Here is a 27,631-nt window from a genome sequence, read left to right on the forward strand (position 1 = left end):
GCGAGCGTCACGGGCGACGGGGCGTGATGTAAGCGTGGCAAGCCACCAATAAGAGACGACCAACACCCCCCCCCCCCCCGCCTCCCCACGCGCACACATATTCCGCGCACCCCCCCCCCCCCCCCCCCCCCCAAGAGGAGAACCATGCGCTGAACTTGAACCGGGACCCCCTCCAACACCACCCCCTCCACACCCCGCCCCCCCCAAAAAAAAAACAATTTTAACCTGCATCGTGCCAGTAAGAATCTTTTTTTTTTTTTAATGTTGATGTTTGAACATGACAGCAACATCGCAAAAAAACTTGGCATATTTGTGTTTGCATGTTTTTTATTTGTTGGTAAAAATATGTTTATTGTTCCACGAAAACCGTCAGCGATTGAGAGGCTCCCTCGCGCAAATTGAGGCGTGCACGCCAGCGTGTCGAAAGTGCAATTTGCGTTCTTAGCAGACTACACGGCGAGCGAATTCTCCTCTTTTTTTTTTTTTTTTTTGGATTCAATCAAATCAAGTCTAATTTCACTTGAATAATGTTTTCAAGCGTGTAAACCTGCTTAAAAATGTGCCGCAAATGCCACCTGTTAACGACCGTTGAATATACAGTATATATTATTTTTTTACGCAGTCACAACAGGTGGAAATGTCCACCGAGTTGCTTAGTAAATTCATTCACTTGAAAATTAGTCTTTTTATTCGATTGTGGCTTTTTGTAGAACTGAACACGCAACTCTAAAGAAGCTACTTAATTTCCCCCTTTTTTAAAATTATTGTAACGGGGTTTTTCTTTTGCATACGTGTCGTTTTTGCATTTCTCCTCCAGGTTGTACACGCGTTGTATGCCTAAACACCCCCCCCCCCCTTTCCCAAATCTTCATTTTCCACAAGAGGAAAAGGCTGAGGTGTTTTCCCCCCATTTCGCAAGTTCTTTTTTTTTAAATTATAACCAAGTCAGCAAAGTTTGTTTCCCCTTTGTCGAACACACCCTCCAGTCGAACCGACCTGCGTGTCGTTCTTCCTCTGGGTGCACTTTCGGGGGGGGGGGGGGGTGTCTGAAAATACCACAACCGAAATTCAGATGTGTTCTCGTCTCGGCCCACAAGTGGATCCACTCGTCGTCGATGTAATTGTCACGCCGAACCTCTTTTGGGCTTTGAAAGTACTGACACATTTATTAGTGCTAACAGAGGGAGGCGAGGGGGAAACAATATTGCCCCCAGAGGTGTTAAAGGTGTCGTTTTATTGCTTTTCCTTATTATTCCAAAGACTATTGATCATTTTTCGATTCTAAAAAAAAAAAACATGGCCACTATTTATAGTGTGTATTTTTATTCGGCAGAATAAGAATCAACAATTCGTTTTCGAAAGAAAATTAATAGAAGAGAGAGCAGCTTAAAAGCAGCCCCCCCCCCAAAAAAATCAGCCATCATAACCGGTATGAGTGCGGTGCGTAATGCTCTTTTTAATATTCTGGGGGCGCCTTTTACCACCAGATGAGGGTCAAAATATTAGAAACAGCTCCCGCCGTTTGATGCGGTACATTTCAACACCGCACATCGACACCACTGTCATCAACATATTGTTCAATTAAGACGCATACAAACATGACAATTAAAAAAAAAATTAAGAAAAAGCTTTTTTTTTGGATACGACACTTGTATTGGATGCGTGGAGAACGCTCACGTGTGTGTTCATGTTAAAGCCGCTACGTCGTTGCTATTAAAATGAAACGATTGAGTGTAGAAAAGGAAGAAGAAAAAAGATCGCGTTGGATATAATTGGCGCGCCGTTGTGAAATAACACGTCATTTGCATACACTGTTGTTATTTCTTGGCTGTGACCCACATGCCTCTTTCGAGGGTACACAAGTGTACTGGTGATTACCGTGTGTGTGTGGGTGTGTGTGTGTGTGTGTAAAAAGTTGGTGACACACAAGCTCTCGAATTCAAATATGCTGCCTTATTTGCATGAAAGGGGCCTTGCTTAGAGAAACATAAATGAAAGAGCGAGCATAATAAATATACTTAGGATAATAATAATAATAATTCTGTAAATCCGCAATTAGATCGAGTCCAACTACATTAAAAAAAAAGTAAACGATTAGTAAAACATGATCAACAAAAGACAGTTGCGTTTGATTTGCTTTATATTGTAGCCCGGTAAGTGTTGACGTTTTTTCCCCCCAAGCGCGTGCACGTGGCCGGCTCGAATGACGTCAGTCGAACGAAGCCGAAGATGGCGTTGTGGGATTAAAAAAAAAAAAAAAAAAACGTAACTCGCTCGGAGTCAAACACCCCCCCCCCCCCCTCCTCAACATCTCGTATTTTTTTCCTTTTTTTGTTTTGGTTTTATTTTCATTTCGCAGCCTCCGCGTGACACGCGGACGCACACGCGCACCTATTAGTGGACGTCCTGTCGAGGCGGAGCAACGTGTTGCTTTTCACACAACATCGGACGTATGTTGGATCATATTTACGCGTTATTCGAATGATTTTTGGGGGGGGGGGGTTATTGATCTTTGACGTGTCGAAATCAACTTTTGATTCCACATTCAACAACACGTCAAATGCCAACCACTCCCAAATAATCATTTCAAAGAAAAACTCTAGTGCAAAACATGTCACTATTGGCAGCTGTGTATTATCCAGCCTACTAAACATGTCCGTTTTGAAATGGATTCCAAAAATAGATATCATCCCTGATGGGGACTTTTTTACCCAAGGAGAGTTTTGCTTTTTAAAATAGGAAGAAATTGAAGTTGCTCACGGGCTCAGTTACTCACGCACACACATTCGCACACGCTCTCGCTCGAACAAGCACACACATTCACTCGCTCACCTACACACTACCCTCTTACTCACCTAGATACACACACACACATACCTCGACACCCAATCACACACACACAAATACCTGGACATTCAATCACACACACACACACACACACACACACATACCTGGACACACAATCACACACACAACACACACATACACACACACACACACACACATATACCTGGACACACAATCACACACACACGATCACGAAAACACACTTAGACTCACTCATCCCCCCATACATGCACACACACACACATACACACACATACCTGGACACACAATCACACACACACACACACACACACATACCTGGACACACAATCACACACACACAACACACACATACACACACACACACACACGATCACGAAAACACACTTAGACTCACTCATCCCCCCCATACACACACACACACACACACACACACACACATACACACACACAGTACCTACACTCACACACTGGCTTACACACTCATATTCACTCACACACGTTTACTTCTAACGCAGACACTCTCTCTCTCTCTTTCACACACACACACACACACACACACACACACACACACCACTACCGCTCTGAGAGGGCCAATTAAGAGTAATGGGTGATGTGAGAGGCTTCCTATAGGGAATATGCAGACAAGTAGCTATAGACTAAAGCACCTCTCTGTTCGGTGGCGCCCCCCCCCCCCCCCCAATTTTTTGTACAGCACGTCCACGCGATTCCTACCTGTTGATAGCGTTCTTGTCCTGCCCTTGTATCTGCTGTCACCTTTGAACCCGCCACCTCAACCTCACCTTGCATTGACCTTTGAGGGCCAGGTCACCATGAGGGTCGGCTACTCAAGCATGTGGCAGCCTGTAATCACCACCAAAAAAAAAAAAAAGTACAGAAAAATTCATAGAAAATGACGTTTTTGGAATGTATGGATGTTGTGCTCGATGACACACACAATCCAAACAAAAATGTGTACTTGAATATATTTTTGTCAAGTGCCCATGGCGGCACGCATAGCTCAGTAGCTGTTACCAAATACTTTGGACAGTACAAACAAATTGGATAATCAATAATTCCACCAGAATTTCTCAGACTGCATATCAAGTGTCATCACACTTGTGCAGTGGAACCACAATTGTGGCATGCTGCATTTTTTTAATGGACTTTTGACACTTTTTTTCCCCTTTTGATGAAATTTTATCCCAATTTTTATGCTTCCTCTCTGTTTTTGTAAATTTGAAAACGTTCCAAACCAAATTCGTCGGCCTGCCTCGTGTGATTCAGCCACTCATTTCCTGGAATCGAGCAAAGCATTCGATCCGCGTTTGCAACTCTTTGTGTTTTCTTGTGAGGCTCGTGAACGGCTTGTCAGGCTGCATTGGATCGTGGATTGATCGGCCATTTAATTTACTGGCCATTTAGTTTACTGGTCTGTTGTACTTTGCATCATTGTTTGCGCTGTGTGTATTTCTGGTAACTTCTAATTTAAATAATTTCATTTGTCACTTATCCTTCTTTCATGTTATTTTCTGTCTGTAAAACTAGAGTTATTCTTTCTAAAATGTATTGTTTTTTTGAGGGGGTTAATATTTTTGCGTTTCTGTAACGGATTAATTGGATTTACATCATTTCCGATGGGAAACATTGCCTTGGTTTTTGTAATTTTGTTTTTAGTCAGACCTTTTGGAATAATCACCAACTCCAAGGTTCCACTCTATATTGATATTTAATACAGAACTGTCTTCTTTTCATAATGCTGTCCTTTGGAGTAATTTGGTCTCTCGTTTTACCATCGAACAGCCATTTTGGCATGACTGGCATGTTTTTGATGGTTTTCTACGGCGGAATTCTGTTCTCCATTTTATGACCACGCATCCATCAGTTCACAGTTTTCGAAAGCATCAATACGACACAATATCGCAATATAACAGCACGCAACAGTGTTGGCGTAAAACGCCCCCTGCACATATGCGTACGCCGGCGCGCGCACGCACACACGCGGCACGTTCAAAGACTCCCCCCCCCCCCGTGGACATAGGCGTCTGCCAGCGCGGCTATAAATCACACTGATGCTGGCGCTGAGGGCAAGGCGCACCTTGTCCACTCCTGGGCTGAATAAACCATAACATCCTGCCTCTCGTGCCGCCCGCTGCCCTCCAAGCATGACCCAAGAGAAGACCCCCCCCCCCCCCGCCCCTTCACCCTCCTCCACCCCCAGTGGACTCCCCCCCACCTCCCTTCCTCCATCTCTCCAATGACTTCCTGTTTGGAGAAGGGGATGAGAGCTAAACAGAACAAGGCCAGCAAAAACAGCAGGACACTGGCGTTCGACCGGAGGAGGTTGACACAATCGCGGTGGGCCGAGGGGCTCCTTTGCCCCCTTGCGGTGTGTGTGAGCCCACCTCCCAAACACTGCCTTCCCTCTGGGCCAGGAGTGTCAAACAAGATTGCGTACTGACACAATAATACCCTCCTCAAGAGACCAAAAAACAAAACAAACAAAAAAACGATGATCCATTACAAAAATTAATTTTCAAAGGTTTCAGAGTAGAAGTGTCAAACTCAAGGCCCGGGGGCCAGATCTGGCCTGCCACATCATATTAATGTGGCCCGCGAAAGAAAATCACCCAGTAGAGAATGAAAGCATACCAAATAAGCTTGCCTGTATTTGGAAGTGTTTGCGTCGGAGGGTACGAGGATGTAATACAGAGGCTTTTCCCACTGGTTGTTTTTTTTTGCGGTTAGCACTCTGAAATCCCTCCGCCAGTTTTTCTCTTACTGCATGCCACTTTTGACGTCAGCGCGACACTGCTGGGATCGTGGACGGCGCAATGCTAAGTGCAGTGTGAAAAGGCCTTTTCAAGCGACCCTTTTGCAACCAACACTGACTTGCTCCGATTATATCTCACCCGCGTTCAATCTCGAGGCGACAAAATGTTACACGACGGCCGCAGAATGAGGGAAGACACCACTCAGAGAGTTGAGCGTTCTTAGATTTGTTCTCGTGCTATTTTCAACACTTGAACTTGATTCGTAACATCGGGGAACAATTTTGAAAAAGGAACTCTTGAGTTCGATTTTCATGCTGATTCAAACTAAAATTGGCATTCTGATTCCAAAATTGCAGTGTGTTTTTTTTTCCTAGCATGTGATGTTTGTTTGTTTGTTTGTTTTTTTCTCCATAGCTTAGCAGTGAAGCAAAATTCCACTCATTAGCCTGCCAGATGATTACACTTGGACTCATCTACAGCGACGTGGCAACTCGTTTTGCGCAGTCACAATTGAGATTGCGAGAGGTGAGAGGTGCATGCGGCTCCCACTGGGTCAGTACTATCTATCGACAAACAGAAAGCTAGCATACTGGGAATTGAGAGGATTCGTGCTGGATTTTCACTTAACCTTGGAACCATGGCCATACTGTTTTAAGGTCTATTTTTTTTTTTTTTTGGTCCTTTGCTTATCTTCGCCACTGCCCGCAGGCCTTGTAATAGCACAACGCCACCCAAAGGAGACATTAAGGAAAAGGTGAACCCTGAAGAAAGAAGGTGCCAGGTGTCAGGTTATCTGCTGATTATTTCCCTTGATTTTTACGACCTCGCCGGGAGAAGCTGAGCAAACAAAGCGCCCGGGCCCCTGGCTCCACTTGAAGGCGTTATTGGAGACAAAAAATGAAGAAAAAAAACGCGCCCGGTATCAACGTCCCGCCGCCTGTGGAGCTTGGCGTGCTACCACCCTACTGATTACTCCCCCTGAAATTACCTTTCCAAGTACAAGTGGAACTTCTAAAGAAGGAATTTGACGTCAATTTGGGGGGGGGGGGGGCGCGGGAGGGGGCAGAGTTGCACAAGAATACTGTTCAGAGGGCAAAACATCGACCGACTTTTGCTTATCTTTGGCTTTTGTCCCAATGCTGATTCTAAAAGAAGAGCTCGTATCAAAAGGCCAACATGTACTGTATTTTTGATGTTGGATTTGTGACACACACACACACACACACACGCACACACACACACGTCGGTGCAAGAATAGCACTAGGCACACGTCTATTAATACCACGACGGTCATCGTCGGCGTAATGCTCAGCTTGTATTGGGAGGAGACGGCAATCAGCTTTTTATTCATCCCATGAGCACCTTCTGACACGAAGCTGCATTGTACTGGAGCGTGTGTGTGTGTGTGCGCGCGTGTGTGTGTGTGTGTGTGTGTAAATTTCACACCACCGTTCCAAATGCCTTCAACCACAAAAGGGGTCATGCCGACGCTAGCAAAGCACTGAGAATAAACCTTTGTCTCTGCTGTCCAGTAAATGTTGGGAGGGGGGTGGTGGGGGGGAGAAAATCACGTATACAATCAACATTTTATTTTGAAATTCAGTTGGTGAAAAGTTTAGGCTACTTCTGGAACAAGTGTAACATGTCTATTCTATTTTGGGCAAGAAAGCGAGCGTGTTTTTTTTTTTTTTTTTTTTTCCAGGAGAAAAGTAAAATTTGGAGGGTAAAAGGAAACATTCAAATTTGGGGTAAAAAGTTTTAAGTCACATTTTGGGTTTAAAAAAAGTTGTTGGCAAAAAGTTGTAATCTTATGAGGATGAAGTTATCTTTTTTTAAGAGGATATTTTTTTTTTAGGATTTTTAGAATAGGAAATGTAAATATAAGAGGGAAGCATGTCAATTTTTTAGATTAATTTTTAGTCTTACAACATTTTTTTTTCTTTTCCAATCAGTAAATTCCAATTTCAAGGGGCTATATTTGGGGGAGGCCAATCGAAGGTTTTGGGATCACAAAAATTTACAATCTTTAAAAAAAAAAAAAAAAGTATTTCTGTGTGAAATAAATGACCCATGGGAGCATTAGCATTGTTGGATGTGAACTAATTGGAAAACAGTTCCCATGTTTCATTTTTCTTCATTTCAACAGAACCAAACTTTCGAGGTGCTGAAACACACAAAATCTTCCCGACGACCCTTTGTCACCGTCGCTTTCTTGTTTTCGTGCACCGACGGCAAAGAAGTGATTGAGCCCGACCGCCGTATTCGGCCGCTATTTTTTTGCACCGCTTTAGCGCACACGCATCTTCATTCGCAACACATTTGTCAGCGTCTTTAACCTCACAAGGCCGCTCTTGATCCCTTTCCCTCGGATGAATCACCGCTTCCTGCCTAAAAGTCACAACTGCCATTCATCGTGGCCTCCCAGAGGTGACGCGACAGCGACTTTATCGACCCGCTGACCCGTGAAGACTCACAAAACAGCCGCGCGCACGTGCCTTGCCTGACTCAGGGCTTCTTTTCTTTCAAGTAACCAATGTCGAGGATGATGATTCTTGTATGTTCAGCACAAGCTGAGCTGTGACATGTGTCATTTCGGGCTCTTTTTTTTTTTTTTTTTTTTTTTTGGGTGCTTCCCGACTGAATAAGACCGAAAGGATGTCCTCTAAAATAAGCACGTGTGGTTGTTATTGCAAAGTGCAACGTGGAGGTCGGTGGTCTTTCCTTAAACCTTTCATGCACCCCGTGACCTGATAACATGATAAACTGCCCACTGTGGTAACCGCTGTCCCTCAAAAGGTTAACGGAGACGTAATATGACAATTTGACACGACGACGTCAGTTCCCAGGTTGTCTGACTTAAATGGCTGAGACGTGCTGCGTCTTCAGAATTAAAAAAAAAAAAAAAAAAAAGCTCATTTGAGAAATAATCTCATTGGAACAAGAAGTAAAATCGAAACAAAAGGTGATATTCTGGTGGACAGGCTCATAATAGAGGAAAGAGAAATCCCAGTTGCTTATTTAAAACTTGACTGTAAAGGATTTTGGAGCCAAACGGCAAAAAGTGAGTTAAAAAAAAAACAATACCAGATCAACGATCCGATCGGAAGACGGGCCATTAAACTTCTTTAAAGAACTTATCGTCGAGTCAACCCCTGATATTTTGTGGTGGATCGGGCCCGGCCCACAAATTGCCCAAATTTACGTATCATTGACACCATTGAAAACCAGTGGCAAAAAAAAAATCAAAAGCCAAAAAGTTATCATGAACACACGGATGAACATTCAATACATGGAAAATATCGGTACAAAATTGGGAAGAAAAACTGTCTTGTGTTTGCCATCTTGTCTTATTTAAGGGAGCCGATCAACGAGGACACAAACTACACCAAATATTTTAAAATAGCACGATTGATTTTGTGGATCTGATCAGAGAAGATGAGAGAATACACCAAATATTTGAAAAAAAAAACTAATACTAAAACTAAATAAAATCAACTGAAATTAATTTTTCAAACCGCCCCCCCCAACTAAAATAACAAACTCACTCTGAAAACTAGTTGAAAGAACAAAAAACCTCTAAACAACATAAAAACTAACTAAAATGAAAATTCCCAAACTATTAGAACCTTTAGTCCCATTGCATCACCGCCATGAATATAGCACATGCTAACTTGATTTACTGTGATGATAATTCATGAATATAATTATGAATATAAATATGAATAAATAATTACAGTGAAGCAGTTTAGACCATAGACCAAGATGTCAAATATACGGCCCGCGGGCCAGAACCGGCCCCCAATGAAGTTTGATCCGGTCCGCGGGATCATTTAAAAGTAAAAAAAAAATGCATTAAAGACACAGAATGAATATTTTAAATAAAATGCAATTCGTGGATTATCCGCTAAGGGGCACACTGTTTTGATCACAGTAGAAGACAACATTGTTTTGATCGAGGAAGAAAACAGCAGTCTCAGTCTGTCACTGAGATAGACCCAACGAAGCAAATGGGTGGGGGCGGGGGGGACTAATACTAAAGCGCCAATCAATGCTTCTTGAGACCAAAACAAAGGAAAGAGATGATATTTTGGTGATTCATAGCACAGTATGGTATAATGTTAATGGTTCGGCCCACTTGACATTTACAGAGTCCGTATGTGGCCCACAATGTGAAATGAGTTTAACACCCCTGCCATCGAGAGTGTGTGTTTTGAAAGGTGCCCATCTGCCAAAAACCCTGGCCCCCAGAAAGCCCCCCCACCCCTCCTTGAGTAAAACTGGTCTAGAACCGCCACTGAGTAAAAAACAACCACCCCATGCGAGACGATCGTCCACACAGGCCTGATCTTGACCCACTTGAGGATATCCACTGGTACTCACCCCTCTCTCTATCTCTCTCTCTCTTTTCCAAAGGGAATCGCGAGATTACGCCATGGTCACTTAAGAGGGGAAAAAGTGGCGCCCCGCTTAGCGGAAGATTATCCGTTAAAAGGAAGGCGGACGGCCTCGGAGACGGATGGAGAGATTGCCAGACGAGTCATCACGGAGAGGGTGAGTCAGTCACATGCAAATAAGTGGCGGTGGATGAGGGTTAATCAGAATAATTATTTTTTTTAAAAAACGAAGATGTGATGGAAAGTGGTGATGAGCGAGAATGGAGTAAGGCGGCCGGAGAGAAGCGGCGATGGAGAGATAAGGAAGGAGAGGAAGCAGGAAGGATGAGGGCCGTCGCTGGATTAGGCAGGAAAAACACAAGAACATTTTGCCTCGTGTGTTGCTTTAAAGGCGACAAAGCAGAGCTTTAGTAGGAAATCCCCCCCCCCCTTGTAAATTTTGCACAATATTTGAACCATTACAAAAAAATACAAAAGCCAAGGCTTGAAATTTGCTCCATTCCTCTTTCTGCATTTCCCTCCTCAACTGCTAACTGCCAATCAAATGCCATTTCCCCTCGCCCCACAAATAGCATTCACGGCCGATGACAAAGCTCTCATGGACGATCGAACCACACTTTTACTAACAACCCCCCCCGCCCCCCCTCCATTTGGCACTCAGGGCCGACAACGAGGCGCTCCAGAGCAGCCACACCAGCGGCCCACGCAAAAGCTGTCATGTCGGAGCTGTCTCTCCGTGCGTGCACTCAGGGCTGACAACGAAGCGCTCTAAAGCGGCCTTTGTAGAGTCGCGCCAGGCCGTGGACCGGTCCGGCGCGTCGTTTCGCAGCGAGGAAGATCAATCAGATGAAGGGCGTTTACATCAAGAGCGTCTCTTGAAATGAATGAAAATTCAGCAGACGAAGGAAAGGCTGCCTTGAACTAGTGCTCGGCCATCCATCTTTGAATACAATGAGAAGAGGCCCAATCAAAAAGGATGAAAGGGTGACCATGCCATTTAACCCCCCCCCCCCCCACCCCCCACGCACACACACACACACACATGCTCTCCCCTCACTGGGATGGCTAAAGCTTTATCCTAATGTAGATTGGATGTGCAGTCTGAAGCACAAAAATGTTGCCGTTGCATCCTCCTTCAGGCAACTTACACACACACACACACACACACACACACGCACACACACACACACACGTGCGGGCGCACTTCGAATAGTATCACAATGTTGCCTCATCCCTGAATTTGAGGATAAATACAGTTTGTTGGTCAAGCAGGTCATTAGTGAGTGGCAGAAAAGAAAAAATGTGTGTGTGTGTGTGTGCGCGCGTGTGTGTGTGTGTGTGTGTGTGTGTGTGTGTGTGTGTGTGTGTGTGTGTGTGTGTGTGTGTGTGATAGTAATCCCTATGAAATCCAGATTTCTCAATCTGCGAGCTCAAACTGACACTTTAAATAAAATCATTCTAATCCCGCATGGTAAGAGAAATGAAAATGAGGAGATTAATGTGTGTGCGTGTGTGTGTGTGTGTGTGCGTGCACATGTGTGTGTGTGTGCGTGCATGTGTGTGTGTGCGTGTGAGGGAGATCCTCTTTCCGTCACCCCTCTGAGACTGTCCTCTTTCCCAACATAGCGACATCCAGACACAGCAAGCAAGTGTTCCTCCTGGCCTGTGTTTGTGACACACACACACACACACACACACACACACACACACACACACACACACACACACACACACACACACACAGGGGAATAGAGTAATTGGAGGCTGATCCAATCAAATGATGGACAATGATCTCTCTTTCTATTAGCCACCCCCTCCACCTCCACCGCCACCCTAAATGGAGGCCATACGCCAGGTCTATGATGGTCCACGATCTCATTATGACATAAAACTTGAACGGGGTCAATCATTCAACAATTGTGTTTGGCTTTTTTTTTTTTTTTCCAAGTGATGGTAACAGAGAAGAAACGTGACCTCCATGCAAATAATTGACAATGTCTGTACAATTCCTTCTGCTCACTCCAATTTCTTGTCTGCTGTTGGGTGTCGTTTCATTTGAAAATATGGAGCGCACGCGTCGCTGCAAATCAAATTCCATGCTAGCGGCATCTCTTCCCCAACGTCTATTTTGTATTTTGCTGGCTCCATATGCAACGAACAATTTCTAAATATATATTATATTGCCACCTGCTGGAGACAGACAGAACAGAGTCATGGCAGGAAGGAACTGATCAGCTACGAAGGTTTGCTTCTTATGCGCGGTAGAATAGAAATTCGGAATGCAACAAATGAACGTCGAAAAATTCTAGCAGTACGTCCATCCATCCATTTTCCGATCCGCTTCATCCTCACGAAGGTCGCGGGGGGGTGCTGGAGCCTTTCCCAGCCGTCTTCGGGCAGTAGGCGGGGGACACCCAGAACCGGTTGTTTTTGGAATGTGGGAGGAAACCGGAGTACCCGGAGAAAACCCACATAGGCCCGGGGAGAACATTCGAACTCCACACAGGGAGGCCGGAGCTGGAATTGAACCCGCTACGCAGTACATTGGCAATTAAATGTGTTGACACACTTTCCTTCCCGACACAACAAAGGTTGCTTAGACTTGAAGTCGGATGCACGTAAACATGCCGTTGAACTGGGGGAGGGAAGGTCTTGGGAAGTAGGTTATGCAGGCTGGGATCACCTCACCCAGTTTACGAGCCGCAGAGGTGGAGCGGGCGGACATGGCGGGTTCGGGTGGGTGGCTTGCTGGATTGGCATGGGGAGGAGTGGAGGGCACAAAAAAAATGGGGAAATCTTCGGAGAGGACATCTGTCACAAGGAACGACTTGCGAGTTGCTTTTTTTCCCCCCTCCAGCCGGTTCCATGACCCGCAATTCTCTCGCTTGAGCGATCGAGAACTATCATGTGGTTGAGCCCCTGCGCCGATGCCACGGAAACCCCGCCGGGAGCCACTTTTTTCGGTCCGATTAAAGCCGCTCCGGCTTTGCGCGCTTCCTCTTTGTACTCCACCCAACCACCCCGTTTGATGAAAAAGACAAAATGAGACTTTGGTGGCGGTGTTTCGGACCAAACAGATCAGCGCAGGTGAACAGTAAATAACAATGGCCGTCACCGCGCACGCACACGCGTGGGCCGAATGCACAAAAGGCTCATTGTGTGTCGGTGAGTCCATTCTCCTTTTTAATCTGGGATTATTTTCTATTCCCATCATGATGGCGACGCAGGAAACAATGCTGGAGTTCATGGGAGGAAATGCGCAACGATGACGTTGACGCGTCAGTCTGACGAGTTGAACCGCGACATGCAGTATGCTAGCCGCACGCGCGTGCCGATTAACAATATGTGACACACGTAACGCAAGTTCATGATCATGCTTGCAGTTATTTATTCATTTCATGACGTCATTTTATTTATTTCAACTCATTTAGTCAATGGAAAAAAACTACAAACGAAGACAGTTATGCATTATGTATTTAAATGCGCCACATACTGGATTTTTGCCCTCAAGTGTGTTAGTTTCCTGCTAACACGTCGACGGATGCTAACAAATAGCATCCGTGTTGCGGTGTGATCACCAGGTGGAAAAGTTACTCACAGGAATATATTCTCTATCATCGATGAGAATGACTCATATTACCATATTTTCCGCACTATAAGCCGCACCTAAAAGCATTCCATTTTCCCAAAAACCGACATCGTGCCCTATAATCCGATACGCCTTATAAATGCCGTCGTAGTTTCTTTATATCCCCCAGTGAGTTCTTTCCCCGTTCGTGTTCCTATGCCATCTAATGGTGATTACTAGCAAGAACCATTATAACCTAAAAGGGTTCTGCCCGACACGAATTGACATGTGCATTCGCCAACACACATTCCAACAGACTCAAACTACTTTGTGAGCTCAGCGCAGCCACAATGAAACAAGGATAATACCAAAAGCATAGTTAACTACTGACTAAAGGAAGGAAGAAGGAGACAAGTAAGACTTTGAAGGATATTTAAGCAGTTTTGAAATAGGCCATTCATTGAAGGTGCGCCTTATAATCCGAAGCGCCTTATAGTATGGAAAATACGGTACTATATTGCAGTTGGCACATCTCTGTCTCCATGTGTCGCCGTATATACGTGCAAGTACGTGTATTAGACTGCCCCTAAGGTTGAGAAGCAGCTAAGAAGCAGCACAACAGCCGTGGAATTGAAGCCAAAAGTTTGACCAAAAAACATTTTGTTTGGCCGTGGTGGAAACATTCCTTTGTGCTCCTGCATAAATTGTATTGAAAGCAGTACAGTATCTCTCAGGCTATAATTCTATTAACACTCACTCCAATCTTTTCTTCTCTGCTTGTCACCCTTGCTGTCGATATTTGGAGTTACCCCAACCAAATCATTTTGGCTTGAACTCCAATCAGACAATCGAACCAAAATCATTTTTTTAAATCATCTTTTTCAACAGTTAGCAAGGCAAGGATCACACCTCGCTGGCCAGGAAATCATGCCAGGCTGCCAGATAGCAAAAATGGTTGCGTTTTCATTGCGGGGGGTCCCAGGTGCTACTGGCATCATGCATGAAGTATCACGGCACCGCTGACACACACACACACACACACACACACACACACACACACACACACACACACACACACACACACACACACACACACACACACACACACGGCAATGAAGCAAGTGTTGAAATTCATTGTTACATGTAGCATATGTAAAAATAAGTTGTAAAAAAACTCTCTCTCTCTCTCTCTCTCTCTTTCTCAATTTTCCCGCGATCCTGAGAGGTGCTCCAAAATTTTTTCTTTTTGGATCACATTGCTCACCTAATATCGTGGTATATAGCCATGATTAGCATCCGCGGCGTATCATCCTCTTATTCCCCGCGACCGTTTACATCAGTCCATACTGATTTCCTGAAGTTTAATTACCCTAATGGTGTATTTATGCATCCATTTGCGTGCGTTTAAGTGCCCAGGCATGTCCGTGTCGAGCCGCCATCTGTTTGATAGCTAATCAGTTAGCAGCGGGCTAACGCAGTAGCTCTCTGTATCAGGACCTAAAACGTATAAACATATTCCACATTTTAGCACACCTTTTTTAAAACTGGAGTTCATTTTTAGCAAAACAGAGAAGAAAAAATACGGTGTTCCCTCGCTATAGCGCAGATTATTTCGCGGTGGCTTTTAATGGGTTTTACAGTATACGGACATGTTTAATAACGTAGCACGTTGCGCCGAAATATGATGGGCACCGCTGAGCTTGACAGGAAAATTTGCTGACCAATTTTATTTTTCCATGTATGTATTTTTGTATGTTCTGTTTGCACAGCATGTACCGCATGTGCGTTAACCCTTTCATGCACCAAAAATGCTAACCTGTAACCTGATACCATGATAAGCTGTCCACTCTAGTAACCGCTGTCCCTGAAAGGGTTCAAATAGAATTTGTTCAAAGGTTTCGAATCCCCGTGTCGTTGCTGCTCATTTCTGTGAGCCTCTTAATGGTGTTTCGTGTTATACATTAACATGAAGCTAACTTTGGCCAGATGAAGTTCGAATAATTCCATCGCAGTAGCTTTCGTGGCTTGTACAGTGATCTACTAGGTCACACTTTGATGCTCCGTCACCCAGCAGGTCGAGTGTTCCTTCCCCCGAGGCGGTGGCGCTCTGAGGGCCAGGGCCTGTCTGGGGGGGGGGGGGGGGGCAGGCCCATCTAAGCCCCCCCCCCTTCACCCCACCCCGAAGGAAGCATCCCCTCATGACCACGCTCGGCAGATGGCCTCAAAGAGAGGGAGCGGCGACATCCAGCCAACACATCCAGCTTTCAAACGGAGCGTCAGAGGAGCAAATGGCCTGTAAATATTTCATACAAACACTCGCAAACGGACACGGCTCAGAGCGCTGCCTCGGCGTATGCGCGCGTGTGTGTGTGTGTGTGTTGGTGTGCGCGCCTGGGCCAAATCAAAGACGGTTTGATTAAATATGAATCCTTCGCCCGCTCGGTAACGCTTCTACGTTGTAAACATATACTCGGAGGGGAAACCGAAATGTTAACATTACTAATTTGGCTTTTGGGTCACCGTTCACCAGAGGTGGGGGACTCGAGACACATGAGATGACTCCAGTTAGCAGAAACAAGACCAAAAAAAAAAAATTAGTTGAACTCTGTTTTGAAAATGAGTGGCAGCAAATGCCGTCATTGAGCGGCACAGTTTTGCGGAAGTCCTCATTGTGGTTTTTTTGTGCAGTTGTGGCATTGGCGGAGGTAAAGCCATCTTGGCTGTCAGTCCGGATAATAAAACGCCATCATCAAAGGCAGACGTCGAAGCAACGGTCAGATTGAACTCGCCGCACCAGACGCTTTCCTTGGAGCCTGCTCCGTATCTTGCATGCGTAACCTGTCTGCTAATAGCCCCCAACCCCTGCGCAGATCGGTGGAGGTTATGTCATTTGCCGCACGGTAATTGCCCTCTTCATCAGTACTCTGCCGGCGCAGGCGGCGCCGCTGCCAGCCCCAGGGTCCTCCCCGTGTCATTAATGCGCGATTAGGGCCGGCCGGGGAGCCGCGGCTGGGAGGTTAAAAAGCCCCTGACAGTCCTCATCATAAAGCGAGGAAACCCTGAGAACGTTCAAGCGGGGGGCAAACCAGCCGCTGCCAAGGTGCTCGAAACACCGAGGTGGAGAAACAATGATGAGTCGCGCTACCGCGAAAACCAAGCTCACCTTCGGCCGTTTTGTACCTGTTCATTGGGGACTTAATCCAACTTTTAATACCAACGCTATCACATTGAATTTATAGAAATTAGAGCTTCAATTAATTCAGCGTTACTTCATATTTAAAGAATAAACTTGCAATTTATATGAATACAAACCCTAAAACAAGGTTGTCAAACTCATTTTTGTCGCGGGCCAGATTTTAATTACCGTTTCCCTTGGAGGGCCGTTATGACTGAAACTCTATAAAGAAGTGAATAATGTTTTCTTCAATTATTGTTTCATGTGAAAAATTGAAACTTGGGTACAGATTTTAGCAAACATCATGGAAGTTGTCATCTTTGATTTGCTTTCACGGGCCACTTAAAATGATGTGGCGGGCCACATCTGGCCCCCTGGGCCTTGACTTTGACACCTGTGCCCTAAAATAATCCAGTTTAAGAATATTCCATTTTTACAGTCAACGTCAAGCAAAACTTTGGCACCGTAGTCGGCAAACAACATGGCCGAGAAGTCTTTTTTTTATCATAGCATCCACAGGCAGCGTTTCATGAGATACCCGAACTTACGCGTATTACAATCGGGAACAAACAAGCAACGTTTAGAATTGCGAAAATTATTTGTGTGTTTGTGCTTATTCGATATGATTAAAATGATGGAGCCATCGCTCACAGTTTGCAAAACCGTCGTCAATGACAACGGAACACTGATTGGCCGTTGGTGAGCAAATCAGTCTGAGACATGTGTTCACTCTTCTTATTTTCACGAAATATTTCATGTGAACCAAACCAAGAAATTGGCCAACCAAATCCAACCCCCTCCCTCCAAAAAAAACAAGAAAGAGACAAGAAATGGCAGCACATTCATCAGGATCATCAGATGTCATATTGAACCTGGCAAAGTTGTTCCGTTCTTAAGCTCCGACTTGCCGACGCCATTCCGGAATGCTAAATGACGAGGGCGCTCCGCGGGAATTCGCCGCTGACAAGTTGAACTTGACGCGAGCAATCCAAGCGACAAGCCAAAAAGTGTCTGGCCGTCACCACGTCAGGACTTTTGGGCCTCCTTTAAGTTGACGTCTTTCACACATGAGAGCGGCAACAAAGTTATCTGGCCGTGGAGGAGAGATGAAATATAAATCAAGCGCCCCTCCCAATCCCCACCCCCTCCCCTTTTCGCCCTCGCCACCCCACCCCATCCCTCCCCGGTGAACAGGTGGCTGAGAGGAATGAGAGGTTGCGCTAACTTGGCTGTCATCGTGTTTTCCGACAAAAAGCCGCAGCCTTCCAAAGCCAAAGCGGCGTGAATTATACATCTATGGTTGTAATTCTCTCAGAGGAGGAGAAGCGAGAAATGGGGGTGGAAGGGAGGCGGAGAAGGGGAGAGGGGGGTGCAGCGTTAGGTGATGGAAGGGGATGGAGCGTTGGAGAGATTAATGGCTGGAGCGCTTGCCTTTGACGCAGCAATACACGGCGCTGCTTGTCTCCCGCCGTTTATTGGCTTTTCACAGCGCATTTATTTCTTTGCTTAACAAGCGTCGCTGTCACTCTGCGGAACGCACGGCGGCGCCGGCGACGCCTTTAAAGCCCGTAGAGCCGCAACGCCGGCGGGGGGGGGGGGGGGGGGGGGGGGGAACAAGGTGAGATTGTTACATGGGCCAACTAGCAAACAAACAGGACGCTTGGATAGGTCAATGTGCTTCAAAGTTTCAAGGGGGCAATTACGTGTTTTTTGTTGTTGTTTTTGTCTTCATGAAGGGTTTCTGACATTAGTCGGTCTAAAATAATAAATATTAATACATTTGTCGAGGGCTTGATTTTGTTACAGTTTCCTTCGGGGGGTCGTTATGACTGAAACCAGATAAAGAAATCAAGAATAATGGTTTAAGTTACTGTAATAAGAGGTTTGGTCACAAGAAAATGCTTAGAGTATCACTCTTATGAAACTTTGGTCGAGATTTTAGCAAGCATCATGAAAGTTCCCATCTTTGATTTGCTTTCGCGGACCACGGAAAATGATTGTGGTGGGCCAAATCTGGCCCCCGGGCCTTGAATTTGACACCCGTGATCAACAGTGAAGAAGAATGCATTGAAAGCTAGCATTAGGCTATCAGAAAAAAAATTCAAAAGTATGTTTTGAAAGCCAGCCCCTAGTTTTGGGCTGGCTTGGCCGCTTTAGAGTGCCTCATTGTTGTGGCATGGAAAAACTCCACGTCTATTGGGTTCGGCACTGTTTATTCCAGCCACTGGCTTGAATTGTATTTAAATGATTAATTCTTAACAGAGCTATTCCTATTTTTATTGATTACATAGATATACGATCATAATGATACATACAGTATGTTTAATTGATATATTTCGTACTTGATAGGAAGGATTTCATTTATATTTCTAGAGTGACCTGAGGCATAATAGATAAAACTCTTATCTGTATTCATGCCCCTCATGGGAGCTTGGACTGTCCTCTCTTTTGGCTTTGCTAGCCCCCCCCCCCCCCCCTCCCATGTTCCAACAAAATCCGTCCGGGGGGCCGTGACCTCCGCATCCCCGCCGCCTGCGGATTAAAGGGGAAACTCAGGGCGGGATGACAGCAGAAGTCTTCCAAGGAGTTCATGTTACCGCATGTCATCACAACAAGAAGCTACTGTTCCCCCAGCAGGTTCCTTGCCCCCTTTTGTCTTGGAAGGGCTGAAACGGAATATTATCATGAGAACGCCAGGCAGCAAGTGAGGGTCAGGGGGCGGGGGGGCTCGTTTCATGTTGCCCCATCGCGGCGTACGACACAAAAAAAGTCACCGGGAAAGAAAATAAAACACACTTGAAGAGGCGCGAAAAGACCTTCGGGTGTGCGCAGACGCACGCCGGGGCCGCGGCGGCCACCAAGAGGTCACCGGCTCGCTTTACCCCCAGCTACGCTTTCCTCTGTCACTCACGGCTCCGTTGCATTCACACGCGAGCCGGGACCCAACAAAGGAAACCGCGGGGGAGCCGCCTAAGCCTCACGCACGCACGCGCGCTCGCACGCACGCACGCAGGGGCGGATAACGTAAACGGCAGCGCTTGACGGGCGCTTTGTGCTCGTCCGTCAGCCGTGTCCCGGCTCTCCTGGAGAAGCCTTCAGTCAGCGAGTGATGCGCCCTCAAAGGAGGAGTTATGCAGCTGTGAAATATTGATGCCACCGCATGAGTTGCAATGCGGTCTGATGACCTTTTCACCCTTTAGGGCAAGACAAAAGGGAACTTTTGGAAGGGGGGAAAAAAAATGACAGTCAAATGGGAAAAAATGTCCCGTGGAGCAAATGTGGTTTCATTTCTACCTTGAGACATTTTGGCAGTTTTCTCTTTGGCACTTTTATTCACATTACTGGTCATTTTTCATGCATAGGCTCGGTTTTCCAATTCAATTTTATTTTTATTTTTTAACATTTTTTATATTGTGTTCAGCCTGGTGGTTGACGAGTTTGTGCATTGACCTCATAGTGCAGCTCCTATTCCAGTTCCGGCCTTCCTGTGTGGAGTTTGCATGTTCTGCTCGTGCCTGCGTGGGTTTTCTCCGGGTACTCCGGTTTCCTCCCACATTCCAAAAACATGCATGGCAAGCTGATTGAACACTCTCAATCAGTGGTGGCCAACCTGCGGCTCGCGAGCCGCATTCGGCTCTTTGGCTGGTTCAATGCGGCTCCCGGGCTTTCACACGGCAATTGTCGAAAACGCCTCGGCGACGGCGCTGCCATTAAAACAACATGCTTAAGACACAGAACGTACTACGTCAGCCTATCGCCAATCCCGTTACTTGATTGACATAGAGGGCAACCAATCAGATGACTGAATCACCACTCATGCGCAGACAAAGGCGCTAAGTGCTAAGCTAGTCAGCGAATTACATCAGTTTTTAAGGCAGGGGGGTGCCCAATACGTCGATCGCAATCGACCAAGGGGCTCTTTGCAGTAACACAGTAAAAGAATTGGCTCTTAGTCTCTGACTGGTTGGCCACCCCTGTTCTAAATTGTCCCAAGGTGTGAGTGTGAGCGTGGATGGTTGTTCGTCTCTGTGTGCCCTGCGATTGGCTGGCAACCGGTTCAGGGTGTCCCCCGCCTACATCTGGGATAGGTTCCAGCATGCCCGCAACCCTCACGAGGATAAGCAGATTAGAAAATGGATGGATGGATGTTCATACCTCTGGGTCATCTCACCCGGAAGGAAAGTCGGGGGAACCCCCCCCCCCCCCCCAAAATACAGAAACCGACCATCTTTATCTTTGAAATGGCTTTGAAGGGATCAGACGGAAATAATGCAGCGACGAGCGCGTCGGAAGTTTGACATTCCTGCGGGCGATGCGTGTCTCGTTAACAAACGCGCTTGGATTCTTTTAACGGGAGTCGATAAGGCCCCCTTTCCGCTTCCCGAGCACTCACTCATTGCGAGCTGATGCCATTGAACGGGAACAGGGCAATAAGGGGGAGAGAGGGCGGGGGGGGGGGGGCAAGGGTGCCCTCTTAAAAAGGCGGCTCTTAACTGCACGTGTGTGGGTGTCAATACAGCTGATAGTTTTCCACGGGAGGAGATCAGAGCGTGCGATCAATAACCAAGGGGAGTTATTGTTGTGTTGCTGTTGTCGTACCTTGGCGGTTTCAAAGGCGCGCCTGCCTAACAAGCGTGCTTTTGACAAAAAAAAAAAGGATACCGGGGCCGAGCGAGCGCGCGGGGCCGTTGGCGGCGAAGGGGCGACGCCAGCTCCGCGCTTTCAACTCGCTTTTGTGGGCCTCCGTGCAGATGTCACCAGCTGTTGAGGCTTCCCCAGCGCCCCGCGTCGCCTCCGGCCACGTCCGCGGACACCTTTCAAGTGTCAATCAGGAGGCGGGAGGGGCTTGAATGCCAGGCTGGGGGTTTAGGTCACTGTCCTGAGAACAGTGCCAGAGATTTGGCCATTAATTTGCCCCCAACCCCCTGCCAACAGCCCTCCCATCTCCAGCCGCTCAATAGTAGAGAGGACGGGGCCAGCCGCGCGCAGACAAAAGAGGCCCGTGGGCAAGGTTAGCTGGAGATCACACACAGCTGCTAGGCTAGCGTTAGCCGGCGCGTTAGTGATTAGCGATCGGCCGTCCCAATGCAACACAAACAACAGCCCCCCCTGCCTCCCCCCCCCCCCCCCTCTTCCTTGCTCGGGGGCGCTCCTTGCTCGCTTGCATCGAACAAGCGTGAGGGTGACCGACGATTTGACAGCCAGGAAAAGTCACATGGCCTGATTGACGCCCACACTCAAACTGTCCTTACATGATTTTTTTTTTTCCCCCTTCCCTCAAGTCAGCCATATTCCCACGAAAGCAATCAAAATTGGTGACAAAGCACATCCAATATAATATATAATATCCAAATAAGGTCGTATAATCCGGCCATCAGAATCCTGCCGCGTTGCATCAATCTAACCATTTTCCTCCTTGAATTTGTTTGAACGGAATGTGTTTATTCATATTCATTGTGTAAATGGAAGAATTAATGATGACTACATTTCAAAATGAAAATTTACACAAATAGTCTGCAATTTATAAACCCTTTTGTGCACCAATAATGATAACCTGTAACCTGATAAGCTGTCCACTGTCGTAACCGCTGTCCCTGAAAGGGTTAAATAATTGTTTTGTTGTAAATAAAACACAATTCGTTAAAATGCATACACAGTACTCTATTTTTGTATTTATTTTGGTTGGTTCGTTAATCATAATTTAATCAATTGACAATATTTCTAATGTCAATATTACATAATATAAAAACATCTTAAAATAAGCACATATTTTTTTTATTTACGAAATTTGTTTTGTACAAATTAAATAATTCAAATGTAAAAATAAATTAAAATATTTTTTTCTTTTTTTTATTAATAATTGACAAATGAACACAGTGTAAATATTGAACATGAAAATTTCCCGTTTTATTGAAAAAAAATAAACGAACGAGGAGACGACGGAAGGTACGATTTGCGGCGCTTAACCCCAAGACTGCCGTCGAAATCGGACGCCACCTTGTTGGAGGGCAAACCAGACGAGGTCACTGACGGAGACCCGTAGACAGGAACCCAAACAATATCCTAACGAGCATTCACACGTCGCCTGTCAAAACAGGCCGCTTTCACTGACGGAGAGTCGGTGCATCTTATCAGGTCGTGTAAAGTAGGTCCATCGCAGGTGCCCCGCCGATAACCTCTGTGCCCGCGTCGTAAAACAAAAGGCCTTTGAAGTGCACAGGAACCTGCTCCGTTGGCTGTGATTTATGAAGTGAGGCGGGGGGCGGGGGGGTCCAGACCATCGCTGACCTAGGTGTTTCCTGCCGCGTCGTTGCTCGGTGGCGGACGAGAGAGCGGATGCGCCAAAACACACCAGTGTATGTATAGCAGTGCTTCGAGGTCAGGGTCTTCTTTGCTGGCCTCAACACGATCACGAGCTACATTGAGAATTATATTTTTTAATAGTTGTTCCTTGAAATTGTATTAATTTACTTTTAATGGTCTGTTCGTTTTGTTTCATAGCATCCCATCCCTTGTTTGCTAACAACTGGGCAAAAGACTAGAAAACAAAAGCCGAGCGACGGGACCTCAGGCAGCAAAACGCAGGATTAGCAACCCTCGGATACATTTATCACCTCTAGTTGATTTTTAATCGATTACACCGAAAATACAAACTTTAAACCACTACATTTAGTGTTATAGTAACACTCGATTGGGAAAAGTCATGCTAGCAATGTGGCAGGCCTCGGCTTGTTCACAGTGATTTATGCTAGCTGCGCATAGTTAGCGCTGTTATTTGGTTGAAGCCAGACAGCATTTTACCGTGACTATTTTTCACACTTATACCACACAGTGATTAAATTCTTAAAACATAGCCCGGACAGTTAAGAAAGGTTGTACGCTGGCGACGAGTGGCGTCAACCTGGCCCAACGGTATGGATGTGTCACATTGTGCGTGTTTATAGAGCGACTGTGCGGCCCAGCTGCTGTGTGAATGACAGGAAGCTGCTTATATATAGAAAAAAAAGTCTTTATATTTAGCCGCTAACTTCAAAGATAATCTCAAGGAACAGCCACTCGGGGAGTTGGCACTATTGCTGGGTGGATTTTCAGAGTAGCGCATGATGGTGGTGGGGTGGGGGGGGGATTTTGGGGCCGATGATTAAAAGCCCATCGTAAAGATGTTTCCTGGCGAGCGGACAACAGATGACCCCTGTCGGCTCTTGGCGTCACGAAACAAAAGGAGCTCAAATCGCTCCTGACGGACAGACGTGTTTCAGAACGCAACTGGAGTGAAGGGGTGGGCGGGCGGCGGCCATTTTCCGAGAGCTAATATCCTTTGGCGTTAATCGCCCATCATCGGGAGTGTGATTAAATGTCCCTTCACACGTCACCACTCAACAACAGGAGAAAAGTTGCATTCAAAGTGGAAAATTTTGGACTAAAAGTGTAAGATTTTTGCCACCCATGTATTTTTAATGTCAGGGTAGGTCAGGTTTTAGCGTTAGCGTTTAGCAGATGCTTGGAAATTGAACAACATAAAGTACAAATAGTGTCTTCCTGAAGTCGTAAAAACTCATGAAATCCGCTCTGAAATGTGAGCGTGAATCATAAAAATGCGATGTAGCATAAAAGGCATACTTTTGTTAAACTAAAAAACAGTTTTGGCCACTTTCTGTACAAAATCCAACACGTTTTAGTTGGTAAAAGCTTGCCCACCGTTCAGCCTCGTCTGTTGTCGCAGTTTCAGACAAAGTCAAAAAGTCACAAATGACGGGGGTTGACCTCAGCTATCCTGCCACACGCCGCCGTCCCGTCCCCCCTCGCTTATCCCTCCCGTGACCCCCTCTCCCTGCCCCCCTCCCCCCACCATCAGAGTTCATCAAACGCGTCAGAAATCAAGAGTGGCTTCCTCAATATTTCCTCATCAGCCACCCACCTCCTGCACTTGTGACCAGCAGTCTGAAGTCTCGCCGAAAAGGTCTGTTGCCCCCCACCCCCCAACCCCGCCGGCTACGGGCGAACCCCCTCGTTGTTTTTCCGATGCCCTCCTACAAGCATTGGAAAATAGCAGGAAACGTATATCTGTCATTGTCCATTCAAGAGATCACCTGTAAGGAAACGAAGCGGCCAGCAAGTGCTGACACAATCATCCCTGCGCCTAGCAACACATCCTGGTTCCGGCCCAGACGCCAGGGACCGTACAGTACGGCCCAGCTACTCCACTTCCTGTCCTGGAGGCAGACCAGGGTGTGTGTGTGTGCGTGCGCTTGCGTGCGTGTGCGCGGTGGGTCGATCATCTCGGGCTCCGAGGGGGAATTCCTATGAAATCATGACTTTTGTGTGGCGCAAATGAATGAAGAATTGAAGAGGTACAAATGCGGCGAAGCCGATTAGGATCGTAATGTGTTTTTAAAAAGCGTCGCTTTGCGAAAGAGAACAAACGATACCCGCACGATGGGAATAGAAAAGCAGACCGCCTGATAAGGACGAAAATAACCGGACCGGAAGGTAGAAGGGTCAACACAAACTGGAAATCTGTGTTGTAAACAAAGGTATTTAAAAAAATAAAATATAAATTATTTCATGTTGAGTCAAAACTATACTCCTCAATAAAAATGCCATTTTGAACTGAATACGGCTTATGAAGACAACAAAAAGGATGAAAAATACATACGAATATATAGGACTATGAAGTATAAATAATCAATGCGGAAATACCCCCCACCCACCAATTATAGAATTCATTTATCGTTAAAAATAACTTAAAATTGTTATGTACAGATGAAAATATATATATATAAATAAGTTAAAAAATTCTATTTTATATTTATTTATATAATATATTTTACTACAAATTATTATTAATTTATTATTCATAATTTTAAAATGTATTATTAATATTTATATATTGGTCCAGTGGTTAGCGCGTCGACCTCACAGTGTAGAGGTACCGGATTCAATTCCAACTTCGGCCTCCCTGTGTAGAGTTTGCATGTTCGCCCAGGGCGCACGTGGGTTTTCTGCGGGTACTCCGGTTTCCTCCCACATTCCGAAAACATGCATGGCAGGTTGATTGAACACTTCAAATTGTCCCTAGGTGTGAGTGTGAGTGCGAAAGGGTTGTTCGTTTCTGTGTGCCCTGCGATTGGCTGGCAACCGGTTCAGGGTGTCCCTCGACTCCTGCCCGAAGACGGCTGGGATAGGCTCCAGCACCCCCCCCCCCCCCCCGCGATCCTTGTGAGGATAAAGCGGATCGGAAAATGAATGAATGAATGAAGTATGCGGGAGGTGTAAAATAACTTACGAGAAACCTGTATCGTCTCACAATATGAGAGATTTTCACCCGTGGCGGCTGGATTCTTTGTTGCAGATCGATGCGGAAGGTCGAGACAAGCGTTGCCTGTACATCAAAGAACAAGCTGACCTTCAGTGTTTGAACCCACCGCGCTACCTCACGTCACCCCCACCCGGCGCCGCCAGCCGCTTGTCAATTTACAGCGACTTCAAACGCTCAAGCATGTTTTGGCCGCTCCTCCTCGCGCCTGACTCAGCAAAGACAACGGACACCGTTTGATCTGCTCGCGGGCATGGCGGCGGTGTTCCTCCCGTTGACAAAAAGCGCCAGGAAGCGGCGGCCTCCGGAGGCCACGGGACCAGACCCTGTTTATCCTGAGCACAACCGGTGGACTCGGGGGTCCGGGTCCTGCCTCGCCCTGCACCTGGAACAGCAAGTAAACACACTCGGCCAACACATGAACATCAAATCCAAACGCTCCCTCCAAAACGGAATGAACGCAAAACCGGAGTCTTTGTTGCCAACTCGTGGCCAATCAAACCATCACCGAGCTAACGGTCATCTCGTCTTTGAGAGCCACTCGGGATCCTCACTCACTTCAAACTTTGAAATTGAAGCGACACACTCACTATCGCTGCCGTTGTCTCGTGTCGGCCGTATCTGTCAGTAGCGTGTTTGAGTTGCGGCATGACCCGAGACGACCTGGTCAATACGTGCGCGTGTAACAAGTTATTCCCCGTTACGTTTCTGTGTGCGCGCACGCGCGTGTGATTAATCCACTGAGCAAAGACACTTTAAGCTGTTAAACAGCTGAGTGTCAAAGGGCTCTTGCGAGGGCCTTGTGGCGCCTGCGCTGACCCCTCGAAAACACACACAAACACACAGCGTGTATAGACACACGGGCGCACCGAGATTCATCTCTGCTGCCCAGACGCGGTGGTAAATTCAGCTGTTGCTACTTCTCAGTTCCAGAGGACATGCCAAGAGCATGTGATCGGGATATACGGCAAGCGCGGGTGTGCGTGTTTAGCAATACCACTGTCTCTTTTGATTTGCACATGCTTATTAATAGCCACTTATGAACCTTTGCATTGAACCATCGTTAATCTTTTTCCCCAAACACAAAAGAGCGTGGTTTCGGTTTTCGGACAGCCTTCTGGAACGGATTATGGTCGAAAACCGAGGTATGACTGTATATATAATATACATTATATATATATTATTATGTATTAAAAAGAAAATAATTCTTTTTAACACATACATTATTCATTGTTAGGCGATATTGATCAAAACAAGTTCATTTTTGGATAGCCTTCATCAGGTCCAGGTGTAATTTTTTTTGTTCCAACACGGCGCCTATTTGAGGAAATAGAGTCCATTCATTGCAGGCATCATAATGCTTTGAAATGTGCACGTTGGTAGCATTAGCAAACTCCCCCTCTATCCGCCCCCTCCTCCCGCCCCACTTCTGTTCACTCCCACCCGTGCATCTTTATCGGAACCAAGCCACGTCCAGATTAGCATTCTAATGCCGGGACATTGTTTACCAAAGCACTTTCCTTTGGCCTCGCAAACCTTCCTTCCCTCCATGCCCCCCCCCCCCCCCCCCGACTGCCC

The 27,631-nt window shown here is 46.3% G+C and overlaps 1 long non-coding RNA gene across 1 annotated transcript; it reads left to right on the forward strand.

The window, feature by feature from the left end:
- The first annotated feature begins 15 nt into the window (after positions 1–15).
- Positions 16–27,597, forward strand: LOC147185826 (uncharacterized). The gene is made up of 5 exons (XR_015099447.1): positions 16–238; positions 6,015–6,125; positions 10,014–10,151; positions 11,621–15,857; positions 26,090–27,597. It is a non-coding gene; the product is annotated as an uncharacterized LOC147185826 (long non-coding RNA).
- The last annotated feature ends 34 nt before the right edge of the window (positions 27,598–27,631 follow it).

The sequence above is a fragment of the Hippocampus guttulatus genome, chromosome 23, assembly GCF_054856545.1.
Source record: "Hippocampus guttulatus isolate MCC_2025c chromosome 23, RoL_Hgut_1.0, whole genome shotgun sequence".
Taxonomy (NCBI): domain Eukaryota; kingdom Metazoa; phylum Chordata; class Actinopteri; order Syngnathiformes; family Syngnathidae; genus Hippocampus; species Hippocampus guttulatus.